At 36.2% G+C, this 18154-nt stretch overlaps 1 protein-coding gene and 1 long non-coding RNA gene across 4 annotated transcripts in view; both read right to left on the bottom strand.

The window, feature by feature from the left end:
• Positions 1-12323, bottom strand: part of LOC125802218 (uncharacterized) — a 59181-nt gene extending 46858 nt beyond the window's left edge. The window contains exon 1 of the long non-coding RNA XR_007439235.1: positions 12126-12323. This is a non-coding gene — a long non-coding RNA (uncharacterized LOC125802218). The remainder of the gene's footprint in view (positions 1-12125) is intronic.
• The window catches only part of LOC103026829 (synaptotagmin-2), a 94399-nt gene that overhangs the window by 46858 nt on the left and 29387 nt on the right, over positions 1-18154 (bottom strand). Inside the window, exon 1 of one of the 3 annotated variants that reach the window (XM_049479494.1) lies at positions 4025-4143. The exons of the other annotated variants lie outside the window; for them this stretch is intronic. The gene's annotated coding sequence lies outside the window, so the exon portion shown is untranslated. Of the gene's footprint in view, positions 1-4024; positions 4144-18154 lie in introns of those variants that run through there. 3 annotated transcript variants of the gene reach the window in all.

The following is an 18154-nucleotide window of genomic DNA, read 5'->3' as shown; positions in this document are numbered from 1 at the left end:
CTTTCCTGCAATCAAATGATATGAGTGACTGTGATCCAATAAACAAAAACACAGAAACACAAAAACACATGTTATTGCTCAGTGTAAACAGCCCTTTAAAAAGGTCATCAGTCTCAAATCACTGCACAGTGAACTGTTGTAACGTTTGAAGAATGGATTATATAATTATATAAGAAAATATATATTCCGTTTAACTTATGTTAAAGGTACAATACTCCTGTATAATAAATATTATCCAACAACATACAAACTCTGCTTCTCTAGTAAGGATAAATGGAAGGTAGTAAATATAGTTGTCCACTGCAGAGGACACTGAATAGAAGCTGTGTTTTATAGAATTTTAAATCTCTGTACTTTTCTGAAATAATAAGTTTAGATTAAAATGAATCCTAATTAATTATTAGCAACAGAAATCTGAAATCAGTAAAATATTGATCATTCGCTCCTTTTGTGTCCAAAAAATGCAATCGCTGGTATTTAAAAAAAAAAGAAAGTCCTGTGCTCTGTTGGCCACAAACCCACAACTGAGCCTTATTGGACAAGCCAGGATATCCTCTTTACAGTACAGTCATTTTAGTGTGGGAGGTTTCATGGTTAAACTGGAGCAGCCTGGTGGCCAATCTTCATTAATTGCACATTTTTTTCCAGTAAGAGCAGAGTGTGAAGATTCAATTAGCAGGGTAAGAGCACCATTCTGCTCAAAATATTGCAATGCACACAACATTATGGGTGACATACCAGAGTTCAAAAGAGGACAAATTGTTGGTGCACAACTCGCTGGTGAATCTGTGACCAAGACAGCAAGTCTTTGTGATGCATCAAGAGCCACGGTATCCAGGGTAATGTCAGCATACCACCAAGAAGGACCAACCACATCCAACAGGATTAACTGTGGACGCTGTAAGAGGAAGCTGTCTGAAAGGGATGTTTGGGGAACTGTCTGTCGGGACAATAAATTATTGTGATCTAAATCCAAGTGTTTCAGTTTCATTGTCCAACCCCTCTATGTCACAGGTCTCAGCCCTGTCTGCTGTTAAAGACGAAAGAATGACAGAAAAATGACGTAAATGAAATAAAATCAAGCCTAATTTTCCCAACCCTTAACTTCATATCACAGTGCTGCAAAAAAAGCTCTGCACTACAGCCTTTACCTTCAGTGCAGATTCACTACCAGTAACTATCCAGTAAATCTCCACACTGAAACCACAGGGTTTCCCCACTAGCACCCTGCTTGTGGTATTAAAAACAAGCTGATTGGCTCCTTTTTTTTTGAAGAGCTGTACTTTATCTGTAAAGAGACACTGTGCTGAAAGAGCATAAAGTAATAGGAGGTATGATATGTCTTGCACATTAATGTGTGTGCATGCAGTTACCGGAATGAATGCAATGAACTGCTTGTAGAATTGTAAACTGAGTCGGAGTCGTTTGCTGCAGCAGCTAACCAAGCAGATTTACAGCTCCTCATATGTAGGGATAAAAAATTTAATTTCTTTAGAAGAAATGTGAGGAAAATAAAAATTTAAATATTTTTTTTCCTTTTTAAAACAATTAATTCCATTTAATTGTGTTTAAACCAATGTAATTATATCTGACAACATGAGTATTTTAGATGCTTTTTATAAATTGCAGCATCCTATCTGATCATCAGATTTACTTCTTTATTTCAGATATATTTCTTATGTTGGTATGTTTTACTGTTTAAAAGTGTTATATAAATCCAAATACATTGTAAAGCATTTAGACAAGCTCTTACTCCTTTCCTGGGGTGTTGCTGATGAGAGCCAGTTTCATTATAACATTTTTGATGTTTTTTTTTTTTTTGTTTTTTTGTTTTTTTTGCGACTGCACTTGAGGATACTTGCAAAGTTCTTAAAATGTTTAGACTGACTGACCTTCATTTCTTAAAGTACTTTTTTTGTACTTAGTTGAGTAGTTCTTGCTTCTCATAATATGAATTAGAACATTACTCAAATATTCACTATTCACTGTATACCTGTAACTCTACCTCTTCACTACTTTACAACTGATGCTCTCAAACATATTAACCTTTTTAGACTCTGCATTCATTACAATGGACATCATGTATTTTCTTTACTACAAAATCTTTTGTTGCACAAAACACTATTTGAGAGCTGTTGTCCATCAACGTCCATCCACAGTAACTTGGCTTTGCTCACTGCACTGAAAAAACAGTAGTACTGGAGCAATTGAGGCAAAGTAACAGCTAATTTTTACTAATTAAATGTGATTTAGAACACTTTTAATCATGTTTTTTTTTTTACTATTTAAGGATGCTTTTTTTATTTATGGAATAAAAGGTTCAATATTCATTTTAAAATAGTACACACAGGCTTCCAGTGGAATGAACATAAAAATATATATTATTAAATATTTTAGTTAATTGGATTTATTTGCTATATAGATTTTATAGTAGAATATTAGAGTTTACTTTTTATATATTGGAGCGCATTACAGACAGAAAACAACACACATTTTTTTCCATCACTGGAGATAATTCAGGTCTGAAAGGGTTAAGAAGCCAGAAATTCAAGTTTAATTAACTCTTGATGAGTTCAGCACAGCTGTTAACTGAAAGCCTGAAAACTGACTGCCAAAATACCACAATTATAACAAAGGCACTCTAAAATCAGACCCAATTTAACTTCTTTATAAAGTTACTGCTTCAGTATTCTACATGGTGGCGCTATAATCAAATTAAAAGAGTGAACAATTACATTTATAATTCCTGGTATTTACTTATTTAGGAGTGTTTTTATCTTATTTCATCCTCTTCAGTAACACAGATGCTATGAAATATCATATAGAATTGTCTTGTGATACATATATATATATATAGAGTATCACAGATTCACAGCACTGTGATAACATCATCGGTATCGTGAGTGGCTCTATGATTCTCAGCCATAGTGATGCTATCATTATTATCGTGATATCACCATCTTCAACACACAGCCACAAACGCTCTGGACTGTAGGATTACACTGAATCATCTGGCTGATGTTCTTATGCAGAGAGGGAAAGAGCGATGGTGATGGATTTCCATATCTGCTGCACTCTGATACCTGTGAGCCCCCTCTTAGAGAATATCAGGTTGCTCTCGGAGGGTCGGCTGGATAGCTTCTTGTCCTGGTCTGACCCTGATGCAATCAATTAACATAGAAAACCTCAAGCCAGCGCAGCACCTAAAACGCAGTTTAAATATCCAAACCATGTCGATTTAAGCGTCTACAACAACAGTGCACCACTTTGGAGTAGAGTGTTTTAATGAGAAAAAAATGTGAAATGTGATTATATAAGTATATATATATATATATATATATATATATGGCATATAAGTACATAATGCAGTTCTTTTTTTATCGATATGCTGCTAAATCCAGGAAGCATGAATGAACATCCATCAGTACATCAGTCACTTAGACTGGCCCCAGTGTGGCCACTATAACACAGTTTCACACATTGCAGTGAGAACTACTGGCACTAAACTCAACTTCCAGCAGGCTCCTTATTAGAGATATGGCAGCGCCGATACATTAGAGGATGGCATGATTAATTACGGCCATTCTCACTCCTGCTGCACCTGCTGTGATAGGCTTGTGCTTCCCCATTGAAGCAGTGAGGTGAGCCTTGAGCACTGGTATATATGAGTAGTGCACACTATCTAACGTACTGTAGCTCAAGTTTCTAAACAACCACAATGCATGCAGTATGTTATAGTACATATATATCCATCTATATCTTTATATATATATATATATATATATATATATATATATATATATATATATATATATATATATTGCAACGAGATTCTTAAGGGCTAATGCAACCCAACTGTGTATAAACTCTGGATGAAAGACATATACCGGTACTTAGAGTTTGGAGAGAGAGGAAAAAAGAGAGAGAAAGAGAGAGAGACTGATTGACAATGAGAAACACAAAGAAAGACAATAAAAGAGAGAGAAAAAGAGAGGTAGAGTAATTCAAAAGGGAACCCCCTTACCAGGCTATAGTCCTGTCCTCCTCCTGATCACAGCCACCCATCCAAAACGAGTGGTGGACTTAACGCCTCAGTGCTGAGGTAACATCCCCCCACTGACTCCTCCATTCAGAGCCAACTGCAGCGCCCCTCACTTCTCTCCACTGCAGTAGAGCTCGCTCACACACACACACACACACACACACACACTTACACACACACACTTACACTAACAGTAACCCCCTCCTCTTTCATCACACACACACATACACACACACCTCCATCTTTCAGCTGCTTCTGTGTTTCCTACACATCGAACAATCTCAATCTCAATCTATATCTCTCTATTTCTCTCTCTCTCTCTCTTTCTCTCACTGTGTCTCATTAGCTCTCCTCAATTATCATCTCTCTCTCTCTCCTCCTTCTTTCTGATACTCTTCTTTTACCTCTCTCTCTTTCTCTCTCTCTTTCCCACTCTCATTAATCACTCTTTCGCATCACTCTCTCTCTCTCCTCCTTATAACTCTCTCTCTTTCCTCTCTTTCCCTCTCTCTCACTCCCTCTATCCTCATTTAGGATGCTGCTCACACACTGCTGCATGCAGTCAGCTACGCCCTGAACGGGTACTGGAGGACAATCTCAAATGATCAATATGTAAAATACCCCCCCCCCACCCCCTCTCCACCCCCCTCTCTGGGGGCTCTGCTGGTTTAGCCACTGAAACGAAGGTGAGGTGACGACGGGGAGAGAGGTGGGGGGGGAACCAGGTGCTCATCAAAACTGGAGAGGGAAGATGCCTATCTCCAGATCTTTAGATCTCTAGATCTATTCCTTCATTCAGAATATGAGTAACACGATGACAGGCGAAGATGAAAATGTGCCGTTTTTTTTTTTTTTTAAACTCATGGCAAATATACACACATACAGGCGTTGGACAAGGAAACTGAAAGACCTGTCATTTTAGTGTGGGAAGTTTCATGGTTAAATTGGAGCAGCCTGGTGGCCAATCTTCATTAATTGCACATTGCACCAGTAAGAGCAGAGTGTGAAGGTTCAGTTAGCAGAGTAAGAGCACAGTTCTGCTCAAAATACTGCAATGCACACAACATGATGGGTGACATACCAGAGTTCAAAAGAGGACAAATTGTTGGTGCACGTCTTGCTGGAGCATCTGTGACCAAGACAGCAAGTCTTTGTGATGTATCAAGGGCCACGGTATCCAGGGTAATGTCAGCATACCACCAAGAAGGACCAACCACATCCAACAGGATTAACTGTGGACGCAAGAGGAAGCAGTCTGAAAGGGATGTTCTGGTGCTAACCCCGATTGTATCCAAAAAAACATAAAACCACGGCTGCTAAAATCACGGCAGAATTCAATGTGCACCTCAACTCTCCTGTTTCCACCAGAACTGTCTGTCAGGACAATAAATTATTGTGGTCTAAAACCAGGTGTTTCAGTTTCATTGTCTAACTCCTGTACTTTATTACTTTAGGCTTTAGGGATGCATCATAATATCAGAATCATATCAGTATTGGCTGATAATTGCTTATTTTTTAATTATCAGAATCAGCTGCTGTCTACGTATTTTAAACCAATATTTTCCGATGTATTTATTGTATGCCAGAAAAGGACCAAGTGATGTTGGCCACTACTGGATCGGGTCCACAGTGCCCGAAATACTTAAAAATCCATAAATCCATTGATTTAAGTTGTTTTTTAAATTAATTTTTATTGTTTAGTTTCAATATATCTAGTGTTTTATTAGAATTTTTGATCTAGTGTTTACCTGTTGATTAAAAATAGCAGTATGAGCAGTCTATGAAAGAACCAGGTAGATAAATAAATGTGAAACTGTCATAATTGGGCAGAACTCAGACAAGCTCAGATGTAAAATCAAAGCTTTAATAACAAAAGGAGTAATACAGAGAGTAATCAGAATAAACAGGGTCAAAACCAGAGAACAGGAGCCAAGAGGAGAAAACATACCAGGGTCACAATACATAGTCAAGAGTGCAATACACAGGTGAAGCTGAGTTCTGTGCAGTCTTTTATACCTGGTTCCCCAGGTGCTAGTACTCAGGAGAATGACTTCCTGAAGGGGTCACATGATCATGAAAGTCACAGGATGGTGCATTATGGGTAGTGTAGTAATGTGATTGGAAGTCGCAGGTAGAGCTGAGTGTGGGTGAGACGGGCGCAGTTTCATGTTTGCATACAATTAGTTTAAAGCTTAAATATGATATATATTAATGGTACATTTGTTTCTAAAGTTATACCAGGTGTATATCATCATTAGCATCTGCTGATATATATATATATATATATATATATATATATATTATTGCCGTCAGCCCAGAATTCCCACATCGGTATAAAAAAAATAATGTCTACATCCCAAAGCATGTGTCTTATTTATAAAACAATAAACCAGGGTTCTTATCAGTTACTATTACTAAGTTATAGAAATACAGAGGAGAAGTCGGTAAAGTGTAGTTTTTTCCCATCTTTTCAGTCCTAAAAGGTGGTCTACCAATTCACAGCTGAGCTGCTGTGGTTCCTAAATGCTCACCACTGTTTATAAAGTCAGACTGTTTGGATCGGTGATGAGTTTTATACAACCTCTGCCAATCAGACTACTGACTGAAACACCTGAATTCAGTGTTTTTGAGGTGTGTACTTAAACCTGAACCTGGTGTTTCTATCACTTTTCACCAAAATGCATCACCATGGCAACTGATGTTACACACCTAACCTGCCACAGAGCAGGTTAAGCTCTGGATTCCAGAGGCTGGACCTTACTTAGACCAATCAGGGACAGCCCTCAGACACAAGTCACTTATATTACCTTTAGCTTCCCTTTTATTTTCAGTTTTTGGACTTTTCACCAGAACAAACAAGTCATTATACACAGATGTACACCGATCATTACCCATTACCCATCCTATCAACTCCACTGGGCATATAGGACACGTTGTAGTTCTATAATTACGAACTGTAGTCCTGTATATGTTATCTGTTTTTTTCCTCTTTTCACACTGTTCTTTAATGGTCAGGACCCCACAGGATAGGCCACCATAGAGCAGCTATTATAATTTGGGTGGTGGGTCATTATTCTCAGCACTGCAGTGATATTGATTGGCATGATGGTGGTCTATTAGCACTTTTCCACCAAAAGAACTCTGGTTCTCGATCCAGTTCTTCAGTGTTTTTCAGTGAACCAGCCCACATTTTCACCAGTTTTAGTGGAAAACGTCAAAACGTCACATCATACGTCATCAACAAGTGGTCATGGTTCGTGCTGAAGAACCTAGTATTCTTTGGTTCCCATTGCGAACTAATGTTCCTGGTTCAAGAACCTTTGTTTATTGATGGAAACACGGCAAACCGGTTCAAAATTAGTTTCACAAACCAGAATGGTGCCAGTTCCATATTGGTGGAAAAGCGCCATAAGAGGTATTGTGTTGGTCATAATCTAGTTTTTATCCATGCCTACAGAATACTGCTCACAGGAGGATGCTGCCCACAAGACACAGTTGGTGGACTATTCTGATTATTCTCAGTCCAGCAGGGACAGAAATAAATAATTATAAGTTTAATATTTTACATTTTTAGTATTCTGTATTTCTATAAATCCATACTCTGCCATTTTCAGCTTCTCTTCTGTGGTTAAAAGGCAGCTGTTCTATGTGCGTGTGAGGTTTGTATGTGTGTGTTAAGTCGCAGCCTGCTGTTTCCTGATTGGCGGGAAGCACTGTGGCGGCCGGATTCATTCAAATAAAGTTGAGCTCTGCTGAACTTTTTCGATAGAGGGCGGGGCTGCGGTTCAACCCCATTAAACTGAACAGGATGGGTCAGGGCTTAAGTGCAAGTGAGCACGTACTGTGAGGTGTTTAAAAACGCCAGCAGCACTGCTGTCTGATACACTAATACTCCAGTATACTCTACCACAACACACAAGAAAGAGAAGGAGTACAGTCTATAGTTACAGAACTACAAAGTGCTCAGTGGTGCTGGAAAAATTTATCATGGGTGTAGAAAGAAGGAGGTGGTCATAATGTTATGCTTGTTAAGTGTATATCATGTTGCATTTTTGGAGTAGTTAAACGAAACAGGAAACTGAACAAATAAATTCTACTACTGAGATCATTAAGCACTTGTTTGTGCAGTAAGTAAATGGCCATTTTAATTACTTACATTACTTGCCTTTATTTATAATCTATTAAATTGACTGTTTTAAATTTAAGACTGTCCACTTAGACTTTTATGTTAAAATCACATTAATGCTGTTGGTTTTATTTAAAATGTTTAGTTAAAATGTAAATGTTTTTACTGTTTTTAATTGTTTTGCCTTTTACCATTATTTTTTAATATAGTGTTTAACCTGATTAAACTCAATTTTAATGTATTTTTTATATAAGATCATGTAAAACCTTAGCTGCATTGAAAATAAGAGTTACTCTCAATGTATTTCTTCATTAAACTAAAGGTTAATTGGTACATTGATTGATTCATTGATTGATTTATTGATTGATGTGTACGTTAATGGGCCCCTGAAATCTCTGAAAACACACATTTGACAATAACATGCTGCATTAAATAAATATTGACTGACTGGAGAGTACAACTGTTTTAATTTAATTTAATTTTAATGTTCTTTTCACTGTTAGTAGCATGAATGTTGCATGATTTTCAGAGTTATACTGAAAAAAAAACTATATAATTATAACACGGCTCTATCCACTATGTTCCATAAATTCCGAGAAGCATATGTTGTTACCTACATGTTTTAATAAATCACATTAGCAGGCTTCGGGCAGATGCTGGAAAAAAGTGTCCAGGTGGTGCAGTTTACCTCCATCTTCTTATCAACTAAATGGGGTTTTAGAGAAGCCTCAGGCATGGAAAAGTAACAGAAAAACAATGGAGAAAGAAAGTATGTTCTGATCTGCTCTTAAACAGGAGTTATTCTCAGTCTGCAGTGCTGTAAATTGAACTAAAGTAAATTTTGGGAACCATATACAGTGGCTTAGTGGTTAGCCCGTTCGCCTCCTAGAACTGGGGTCTTGGGTTCAAGTCCCTATCTGGGTGAAATGTCCATTTTCATTCTGCGTCTACGTTGGTTTCCTCCCACGGTCTAAACACATGTAGGTAAATCAGGTAAATTGGACACTCTAAATGTATATGGTGTATGTGTAAGTGTGTGGTATGTATGTAAGTTTGTGTGAGTAAATGTATTTATGACTGTGTGCCCAGATATGCATTAACACTCTGTCTTGGGTAAATGCTGTAGTGCCCGATGCAGTCCTCCAGGTGTACAGTTGTTTCCGGTTGAGAGTACGCTGTGTGCTATTGGCTGCTGAGTATGAATTGTTGGGTTTCTAGAAAGGTGTTATATAAATGTAACTTCATTCCTTTATATTCAGTAATATTGTAGTATATATATATATATATATATATATATATATATATACAGTGCAATACCATATGTCTATAGTTTAAAGTTATTATGTATATTGTTTAAGCTAACTGTATATACAGCTCTGGAAAAAAATAAGAGACCACTTAAAAACTTTTGGAATATAATCAAGAGGAAGATGGATGATCACAAGCCAACAAACCAAACTGAACTGCTTGGTTTGCACCCTTTTTGGACCAGGAGTAAAAGCATAAAGTTATCCAAAAGCAGTGTGTAAGACTGGTGGAGGAGAACATGATGCCAAGATGCATAAAAGATGTGATTAAAAACCAGGGTTATTCCACCAAATATTGATTTCTGAACTCTTAAAACTTTATGAATATGAACTTGTTTTCTTGCATTATTTGAGGTCGGAAAGCTCTGCATCTATTTTTCTTTTTTTATTATTTCAGCCATTTCTCATTTTCTGCAAATTAATGCTCTAAATGACAATATTTTTATTTGGAATTTGGGAGAAATGTTGTCTGTAGTTTATAGAATAAAAACAACAATGTTCATTTTACTCAAACATAAACCTATAAATAGCAAAATCAGAGAAACTGATTCAGAATCTAAATTGAAATCTATGCATTCTGTGCATATTCTGTGATGTGACAAAAAATGTGATTTTAATTTGATTTGATTCCTTTTCTATACAAGAAAAAGCTGAATAATAAGGACAACCACAATTCAGATTCATTTTCTCTATTCATGTATAACAAAAAACGTTCTAAACAGTGACCAAAAGATTAATTTCAGGATATGTGTTGGTTATTAATGGAGAAAGAGGAAGGCTTGGCAGCAGCTGAAGTGGACTTGCTTGTCAAACAGTGACAAGCCATTTAAAGCTGAATGCTTTATTAGGGTTTACTAGAATAGCTTTAGATAAATGAGTCGGTAGAACATGCCGGAACATCGCGTCCCCTGCGAATGCTGTGACATCTGAGCAAGTTTGCTGTTGCATTACGTCCAGCGCGCTGCTGAGTCTGCAGATTTTTACTATGATGACCTGAAAAGGTCACCTGTACAGAAAACAGAGCAAAGATCAAGCTTCATAAAGCATGAAGATCAAAGCCTTCAAAACGTCAAGAGAGAAAAAGAGAAAGAGAAAGAGAGAGAAAAAGAGAGAGTGTGTTTTTCTCACTGTGTCATTCGTTAGGTCAGAATGGTGCAGACGAGTGTGTTGCTATGCAGACTGCAGTGGCCAGTGATTTAACGTAGCCGAGAACTGATGATGCAGGAGAAGGGCTTTAATGTCAGCACTGATCAGGCATAAGAAAGAGAGAGAGAAAGAGAGAGAGAGAGAGAGAGAGAGAGAGAGTGACAGACAAAGAGAGAGAGAGAAAGAGTGAATCTCAACAAAAATGGAATATCATTGAGAAAGTACATTATTTTTTAGTAATTTAGTTCAAAATGTGAAACTCATATTATATAGACGTATTAAACACAGAGAGATCTATTTTAAGTGTTTATTTCTTTTATTGTTGATAATTATGACTCACAGCCAATGAAAACTCAAAAATCCTGGGTTGGGTACTTTAGGCAGTGTGGGCAGTGTGCCAAGTCCTGCTGGAAAATGAAATCCACATCTCCATAAAAGTTGTCGGTAGCAGAGGGAAGCATGAAGTGCTAAGATTTTGCAGGAAAACAAAACTGCACTGACTTTAGACATGATAATAAAACACAGTGGATCAACACCAGCAGATGACATGTCTCTCCAAACCATCACTGATTGGTGGAAACTTCACACTAGACCTCAAGCAGCTTGGACTGTGTGTCTCTCCACTCTTCCTCCAGACTCTACTCCCTTGATTTACAAATAAAATGTAAAATTTACTGATGATCAGTGATGGTTTGGAGAGACATGTCATCTGCTGGTGTTGATCCACTGTGTTTTATTATCAAGTCTAAAGTCAGTGCAGTTTTGTTTTTCCACAAAATCTTACAGCACTTCATGCTTCTCTCTGCTGAGAACTTATATGGAGATGCAGATTTCATTTTCCAGCAGGATTTGGCACATTGCCCACACTGCCAAAAATACCAATCGGTCTTTAATAATATTCTAATTTTCTGAGATACTGATTTTTGGGGTTTTTATTGGCTGTAAGCCATAATAATAATCAACAATAAAAGAAAAAAACGCTTCAAATAGATCACTCTGTGTGTATAGTTATTTATGATTGCAGTTCATACGCATGCACTAAATATTCTTCACTAGGCTTTTTCAGCCGGAGGCGCTCCTGTTTCTCCTACATTCAGTTCTACCTGCCATCTCCAGCCTCAAGACTACAATACCCAGAATGCGCAACACACTGACATCACTCCTGTTCACGATCACATGACACTGCGCATAGCACTACCAGGAAGTCAATCACCTGGATATTGATTTCACCTGTTACACGCACTATATATACACTCACTTTGAAAGTTGTGAAGTGTAACTCCAGCTTAAAGCAGCACTAGGTAGGATTTTCTTGATTTTTGATCTTTTTAAAGAAGTAAAATTACAGCTTGAAACTCACTGCAGCGCTGCATTGAGGTGTAATAGGAGGAATAGCGGTGCTCTCGTGTCTGTCCCGGAGCTCCTCTGAGCTCAAACCAGACTCTGTAAGTTTTCCGAGGCGGCCGCAACCAACGCTCGCGAGAACTGCGACCTACTTTCCGACCTTTAGTTCTAACAGTTCTACAAGGACTACTGGTTCATTCTTTACAAACTAACATACAGACACTCTGGCAGAAGCTGGAAAGAGACCGAATATGTCTGTGAAATCCAGAAAACGAGAAAGAGAAACTAATCCGCCTGAAACATTTATTACGCTCTGCAACTGTAGGGGGAGCCCACGAGCACAAAATCTCAATCCTACCTAGTGGAGCTTTAAGTGGTAGAAGTAAGGAATGAAATTTGATTGGGCCTTGGGGTTATACATAAGGAAAAACATGGACAAAAAATCTAGTATGTAATATTTAAGTTCACATCAGTCACATCAGTATTACATGACTGCATTTACACTCCTAGTTAAATGTCACTGATTTCTCCTGTGCCGTATTTCCATGTAAAACAAAATAAAAACCCTGAACTGTGTAGTTGCCCTTTCTGCACTCGATTAACACCATTCCCAGACTCCTCCTGTCCTCGGCTGAGGGAAACCCTCCTCCCCCGTGTAGTGCACAACATGTTGCGATAGAAGGTGAAAAGACATGGCGTGCCCTCCTGGCACGGTGCCATATGGTGCCACCTTGTTGGGATCACCTTACACCAGATGGAGCCTGGCACTTCCGATTCAATTCTCCAATCAGACCCCAAGACACAAGATAACATAAGATGCATTAAAGATGTGATTAAAAACCAGGGTTATTCCACCAAATATGGATTTCTGAACTATTAAAACTTTATGAATATGAACTTTAGCAAATAAATGCTCTAAATGAATATATTTTTATTTGGAATTTGGGAGAAATTTGTTTATTTTACGCAAACATACAGTATTGTGCAAATGTTTTAGGCACCTGTGGGAATTTCAGTAAAGAAAAAGTGTCTTATCTGTGCAGTAAGTGTTTATTAGCTCAGTAAAACACATTACAGCATTACAATAAATACAAACAGCAATTTTACAAAAAGCAGTTACAGCTTTTTACAGCCCTGTTTTCCTTAAAACATCTCCTAATCTCTCCTCCTCATCTGAGTTTAATAGAGTTTCTGTATTTCTGGTTCTCATCATATTAATCAACACCTGGTTTGGTAAATTACTGGTAAATGTGGTAAATCAGGTGAGCTGCTGACGGAACTGAACCTAATATAGACATGCTGGCTGAGGAGCATCCAGGAGAAATCTGGAATCTCTACACTTTGTTCTTCAGTTTGGCTCACAGGATTTTTAACATACTTATAGTTAAAAATGAAAATTCCTAGTTATGTTTTACTGTTTAAATCATATGTGGTGCTTTTTTCAGGTAAAAACACTCATATTGCTGAGATAAATTGATTAGTGAAATTTGCTTAGGTGCCTAAAACCTTTGCAGAGTTCTCTATACCTATAAACAGCAAAATCAGAGAAACTGATTCAGAAATCTCTTAATTTTTTATTTTTTTGCAAATTATTGAGCAAAAGGTCGCAAAATCAATATCAATCCTGTATAAGTCTAGAAATATATTAAATTATAAAGCTCTTCATATAATGTATTGTGTGGAAGTGTTTTGTACTACATATAAAACAGCAGTGAATACTATAGTCCTCTTACAAAAACGAGCCATACGTATTAGTAATAAAGTTGGTTACTATGAACATACTAACACATTGTTTATGAAATCCCATGTTATGAAATTGTATGATTTGGTTTATTATAAAATGTTACAAATAATGTATAAAGCAAAAGTTAACTTACTGCCTGTTTGTGTACAAAGGTTTTTCTCAAAACAGAAGTCTAAATATGAATTGCGAGATGTTGGTAAATTTGTTCTCCATAAAGCTAGAAAAGAGATTAAAAGAAAATGTATATCTTTTGTTGGAGTTAAACTTTGGAATGATGCTAACATGAATTTATGAATGTGCAGTTCATTTTCTATTTAAAAAAAAAATGGTATGTAGGACAATTTTTGAAGGTTACAAGTGTTAATTGTTTTTTCTTTTTCTTTTTTTCTTTATGTTATTATTATTATTATTATTATTATTATTATTATTATTATTATTATTATTATTGTTTTTTAGATTGTATGAATTTTGAAGGGTAGCTTAATTTATGTGGGACAGGCATAATTATAAGCATAATGCTTCTGCCTGTGCCTTTTCAGTCATTATTTTGCTGTCAATGTTTGTAGTGTTTTTGTATTATGTGGTTACAAACTGGCTGAATAAAGAATTATCATCATCATCATCATCATCATCATCATCTTATCACATTACAGTTGTTAGGCTCCAATTGGAGGCACATCTTTAACTCATGTAGGGCTCACATGGAAAGGTTGGCTGAAAATCAGGAATCAAATTTGTGAATTGATTCCATATCAATCGTACCTTAATGAACAGGTGTTTGGTCAGATGTCGAGTGACAGAGTCGTTTAAATTCATCGTTTCATTATTATCAAATCTTTCGAGCACTGAAGTCACTACAATAATATAACCTACATCCACGTTTGCCCTATATAGACTATAATGCATGACTCTGGCAGCTCTCATCCATCTAATTAACCCAAAACTCTAATTTTAGTATGGGATTAATGTGTGTAGATCTGATGAGTAGGGAGACCATCAGCACAATGATTTAATGATCGAATCTAAAAGGCAGCAATTATCTTGTAGAGAAACTATATGGAATAGTTTCTAATTAAAACAACATTTTTTCCATCTCACCCTCATTATCTTTACACAGTTACATGAGCATAAACATTATTTATGAGCTCATACATAAAATTTAAGATAGAGGAGATGATTTGTCTTTATGGTGAAAGAGCTGAATTAATGCTAATTCTGTTCACTTTATATCAGAATTGTAGAATTCCTATATCAGTTAGTGCTCAGTGTACACATTTCTGATATTCCTCTTTCTTGTTTTTTGTTTGACATTAAAAATAAAGGCCATAAAAGAAGCACTTTCAGTTCCATAAAGAAAAAATATACCTGGAACAGAGAAGTGAGTCTTATTATCAGGTAGGATGCTGAAAATTAGAAAAAGTATCTGAAATTCTCATGTTGTCAGAAATACATACAGCTCTGGAAAAAATTAAGAGAGCACTTCAGCTTCTGAATCAGTCTCTCTGATTTTGCTATTTATAGGTTTATGTTTAAGTAAAATGATGTTGTTTAATTCTATAAACTACAGACAACATTTCTCCCAAATTCCAAATAAGAATATTGTAATTTAGAGCATTTATTTGCAGAAATTGAGAAATGGCTGAAATACCAAAAAAACAATGTAAAGAAAACGAGTTCATATTCACAAAGTTTTAAGAGTTCAGAAATCAATATTTGGTGGAATAACCCTGGTTTTTAACCACAGTTTTCATGCATTTTGGCATCATGTTCTCCTCCACCAGTCTTACACACTGCTTTTGGATAACTTTATGCTGCTTTACTCCTGGTGCAAAAATTCAAGCAGTTCAGTTTGGTGGTTTGATGGCTTGTGATCATCCATCTTCCTCTTGATTATATTCCAGAGGTTTTCAATTTGGTAAAATCAAACAAACTCATCATCTAGAGCTGTACTTTGGTTTGAACAAAGTTAAATGTATTAATCTTAAAAAAAACAAAACAGTGTTGAATTGAATTCATTGTTTGAAATGGGAATAATCAATTCAATATTTCTCACAAAGTTGTGTCCAAACTTTTGACTGGTACTGTAATCAATATGATATAATATCAATATTGTCTTGCGCCATCTGTAAATTGATAAAGAAATTTTGGTAACACTTTCTATAAAGGTTACAAACATATGTATAACACACTTATAATGCATTTATAAGGCATTATACACACGGCTATGAATATGTAGAAAAATGCATTTTTCCAGAGCTGTATGTATAACCATGTTTATAATGCCTCATGAATGTATTATAATGTGTTATGAATATGTTTATAGGGCCTAATAGACATGACATTTATAAAAAAAAAGTGTTACTGAAATTGTATATTAGTTGTAGTAATTAAGGGGTTCTTTAGAACTTAAAAAGGTTTGAGCTTTAAAATCAGGCACAATCCTAATAATAATATGTGCACTTTTAATAATTATTAATAATTATTATTTATTTAATTATAATTTATTCTAATAAATAATTTATTTCTAAATTTAATACATTTTCTCCACAAGTTCGAAGACCCCTATCAGTTTAATCATATTAATGCCCCCAACACTAGGAAGCTAAAGACTAGCACATGCGTCCTTTGTTACATGTAAAGTCAGACTCCGCCTCTTTTCTGACAGCACACTCTAAGGAAAGCGCCGTATCCCCAGCTCTCATACATCAGCTAACAGAAGCCTGTGCTGACCAACTTTACACTATAGGAACGATGTGAGAAGTGAGAGCGCCATCTACTGTACCCTTCCAGAGCTAGCAATGCCAGTTGTGCTCTCTCTCAGACTCCGGCTGCTGATGCAGAAGCAGCCTGATCACAGGGACAGAGCTGTAGTCTGCTGGAGTGCTCTGAGCCTCCCTGCAGCACTTTTATTTTTAAGAGTGGATTAATTTTATCTGTATCTACTCATAAAAAGCGTGTGAGTGTTTGTGTGTGTGTGTGTGTTTTGAACCCCGCTGGTCGCAGTAATCAGTCCTATTCCATTCTCGGGGTGATAACTCATTTGTCCCTCGGCTGTGATGCGTCGACACAATCGCATTTCCAATCATGAGCAGGGCCGGAGCACCCAGGCCCTCTGCCCAGAGATTCCTGCATTGATTCCCTGATGATTTATTCCTCAGAAAACAGAATGTCCCTCTATGCTTGATGGGATTTATGACGAGGCTGGGGAGTGCTGAGAGAGCAATGCTTCACACAGAGAGAGTGACGCTCCAGCAGAGTGAGAGATCTGCTGAAATTTACCCCACACTTCACCATTTGGCTCAGTTCTGGATCAGTCGGGGGAAGCCTCCTTAATAGCTACCGCAATTTACAGCAAACTGTCAGATCACATTAGATCGGATTAGTGGTGCATATTAATATCACAATCATACATTGTGATAAGATCAATACACTTGCACTCCTGGGCACTATTGACTCTTTAAGGTGCATCCTGTACATTAACACTCCTGGACACTACACTACTCACACTTAACTTAAATACAATACTTGCACAGCTTTATATTTTAGTATTTATCGTATCTGCTGATACCTGCTACCTCTTATACTTAATTTATTCTATATTACTGCACTACCTCATATCTACAGCTGGTTACTTTAACACTTTGTATAGTTTTGGTATTTATATATTCATGTATATGTATATATTTTTATTTATATCTATATTTATCTTATAACTACTTCAGAAAATATATTCAGACAGATGATTGGTTTTGGATTTGGTTGGCTGATTTAAACAAAACTGTCATCAGACTAATGTTTTATTTGATTGTTGGCTACACAAAATACCATCATCAGACATTTAAACAATTGCTTCAAAAATATTGCCACAGATGTTTAGATTTTAAAGATTACTTTAAAAATCTCATGAGATGTTTAGATTTTATTTTGTAAAAGATAGCATAATCAAATAGATGTTTGAATTTCTATAATTGCTTCAAAAAACACTGTCAATAAACAGATATTAAATAATATCATGAGGCAGATGTTGAGAATGTATTTTATAAAAGTAGCAACATCTGACAGTCTTGATTTAAATGAATGCTATAAAAATCATTATTCATATGTTTAGATTTAAGTTATTGCTTTAGAAATAACATTAAACAAATGTTTAGATTTGATTTCTTTAAAAAATATTAGCAACCAGATGTTTTGATTTCGATAACTAGTTAAAAAGTATCAGACAAATGTGAAATTTAAAATAAATGTTCCAAAAGTGCTGTAATTAAACAGATGTTTAGGTTAAATAAAGTCAATATTTGAAGATGTATTTACTGAACTCCAGAAGAGCAGACTGTTTAGGTGAACTACTGCACAAAAATACAGACTTCATTTACAGCTGCAACAAATATCTAACCGTGTCGATAATAAAATACAAAGACAACAAATCATATTTATAGATTAACTGA

Source organism: Astyanax mexicanus, chromosome 5 (genome assembly GCF_023375975.1).
Source record: "Astyanax mexicanus isolate ESR-SI-001 chromosome 5, AstMex3_surface, whole genome shotgun sequence".
Taxonomy (NCBI): domain Eukaryota; kingdom Metazoa; phylum Chordata; class Actinopteri; order Characiformes; family Acestrorhamphidae; genus Astyanax; species Astyanax mexicanus.
The sequence above is the reverse complement of the archived record's forward strand: the minus strand, read 5'-3'. Positions and strand labels throughout refer to the sequence as shown.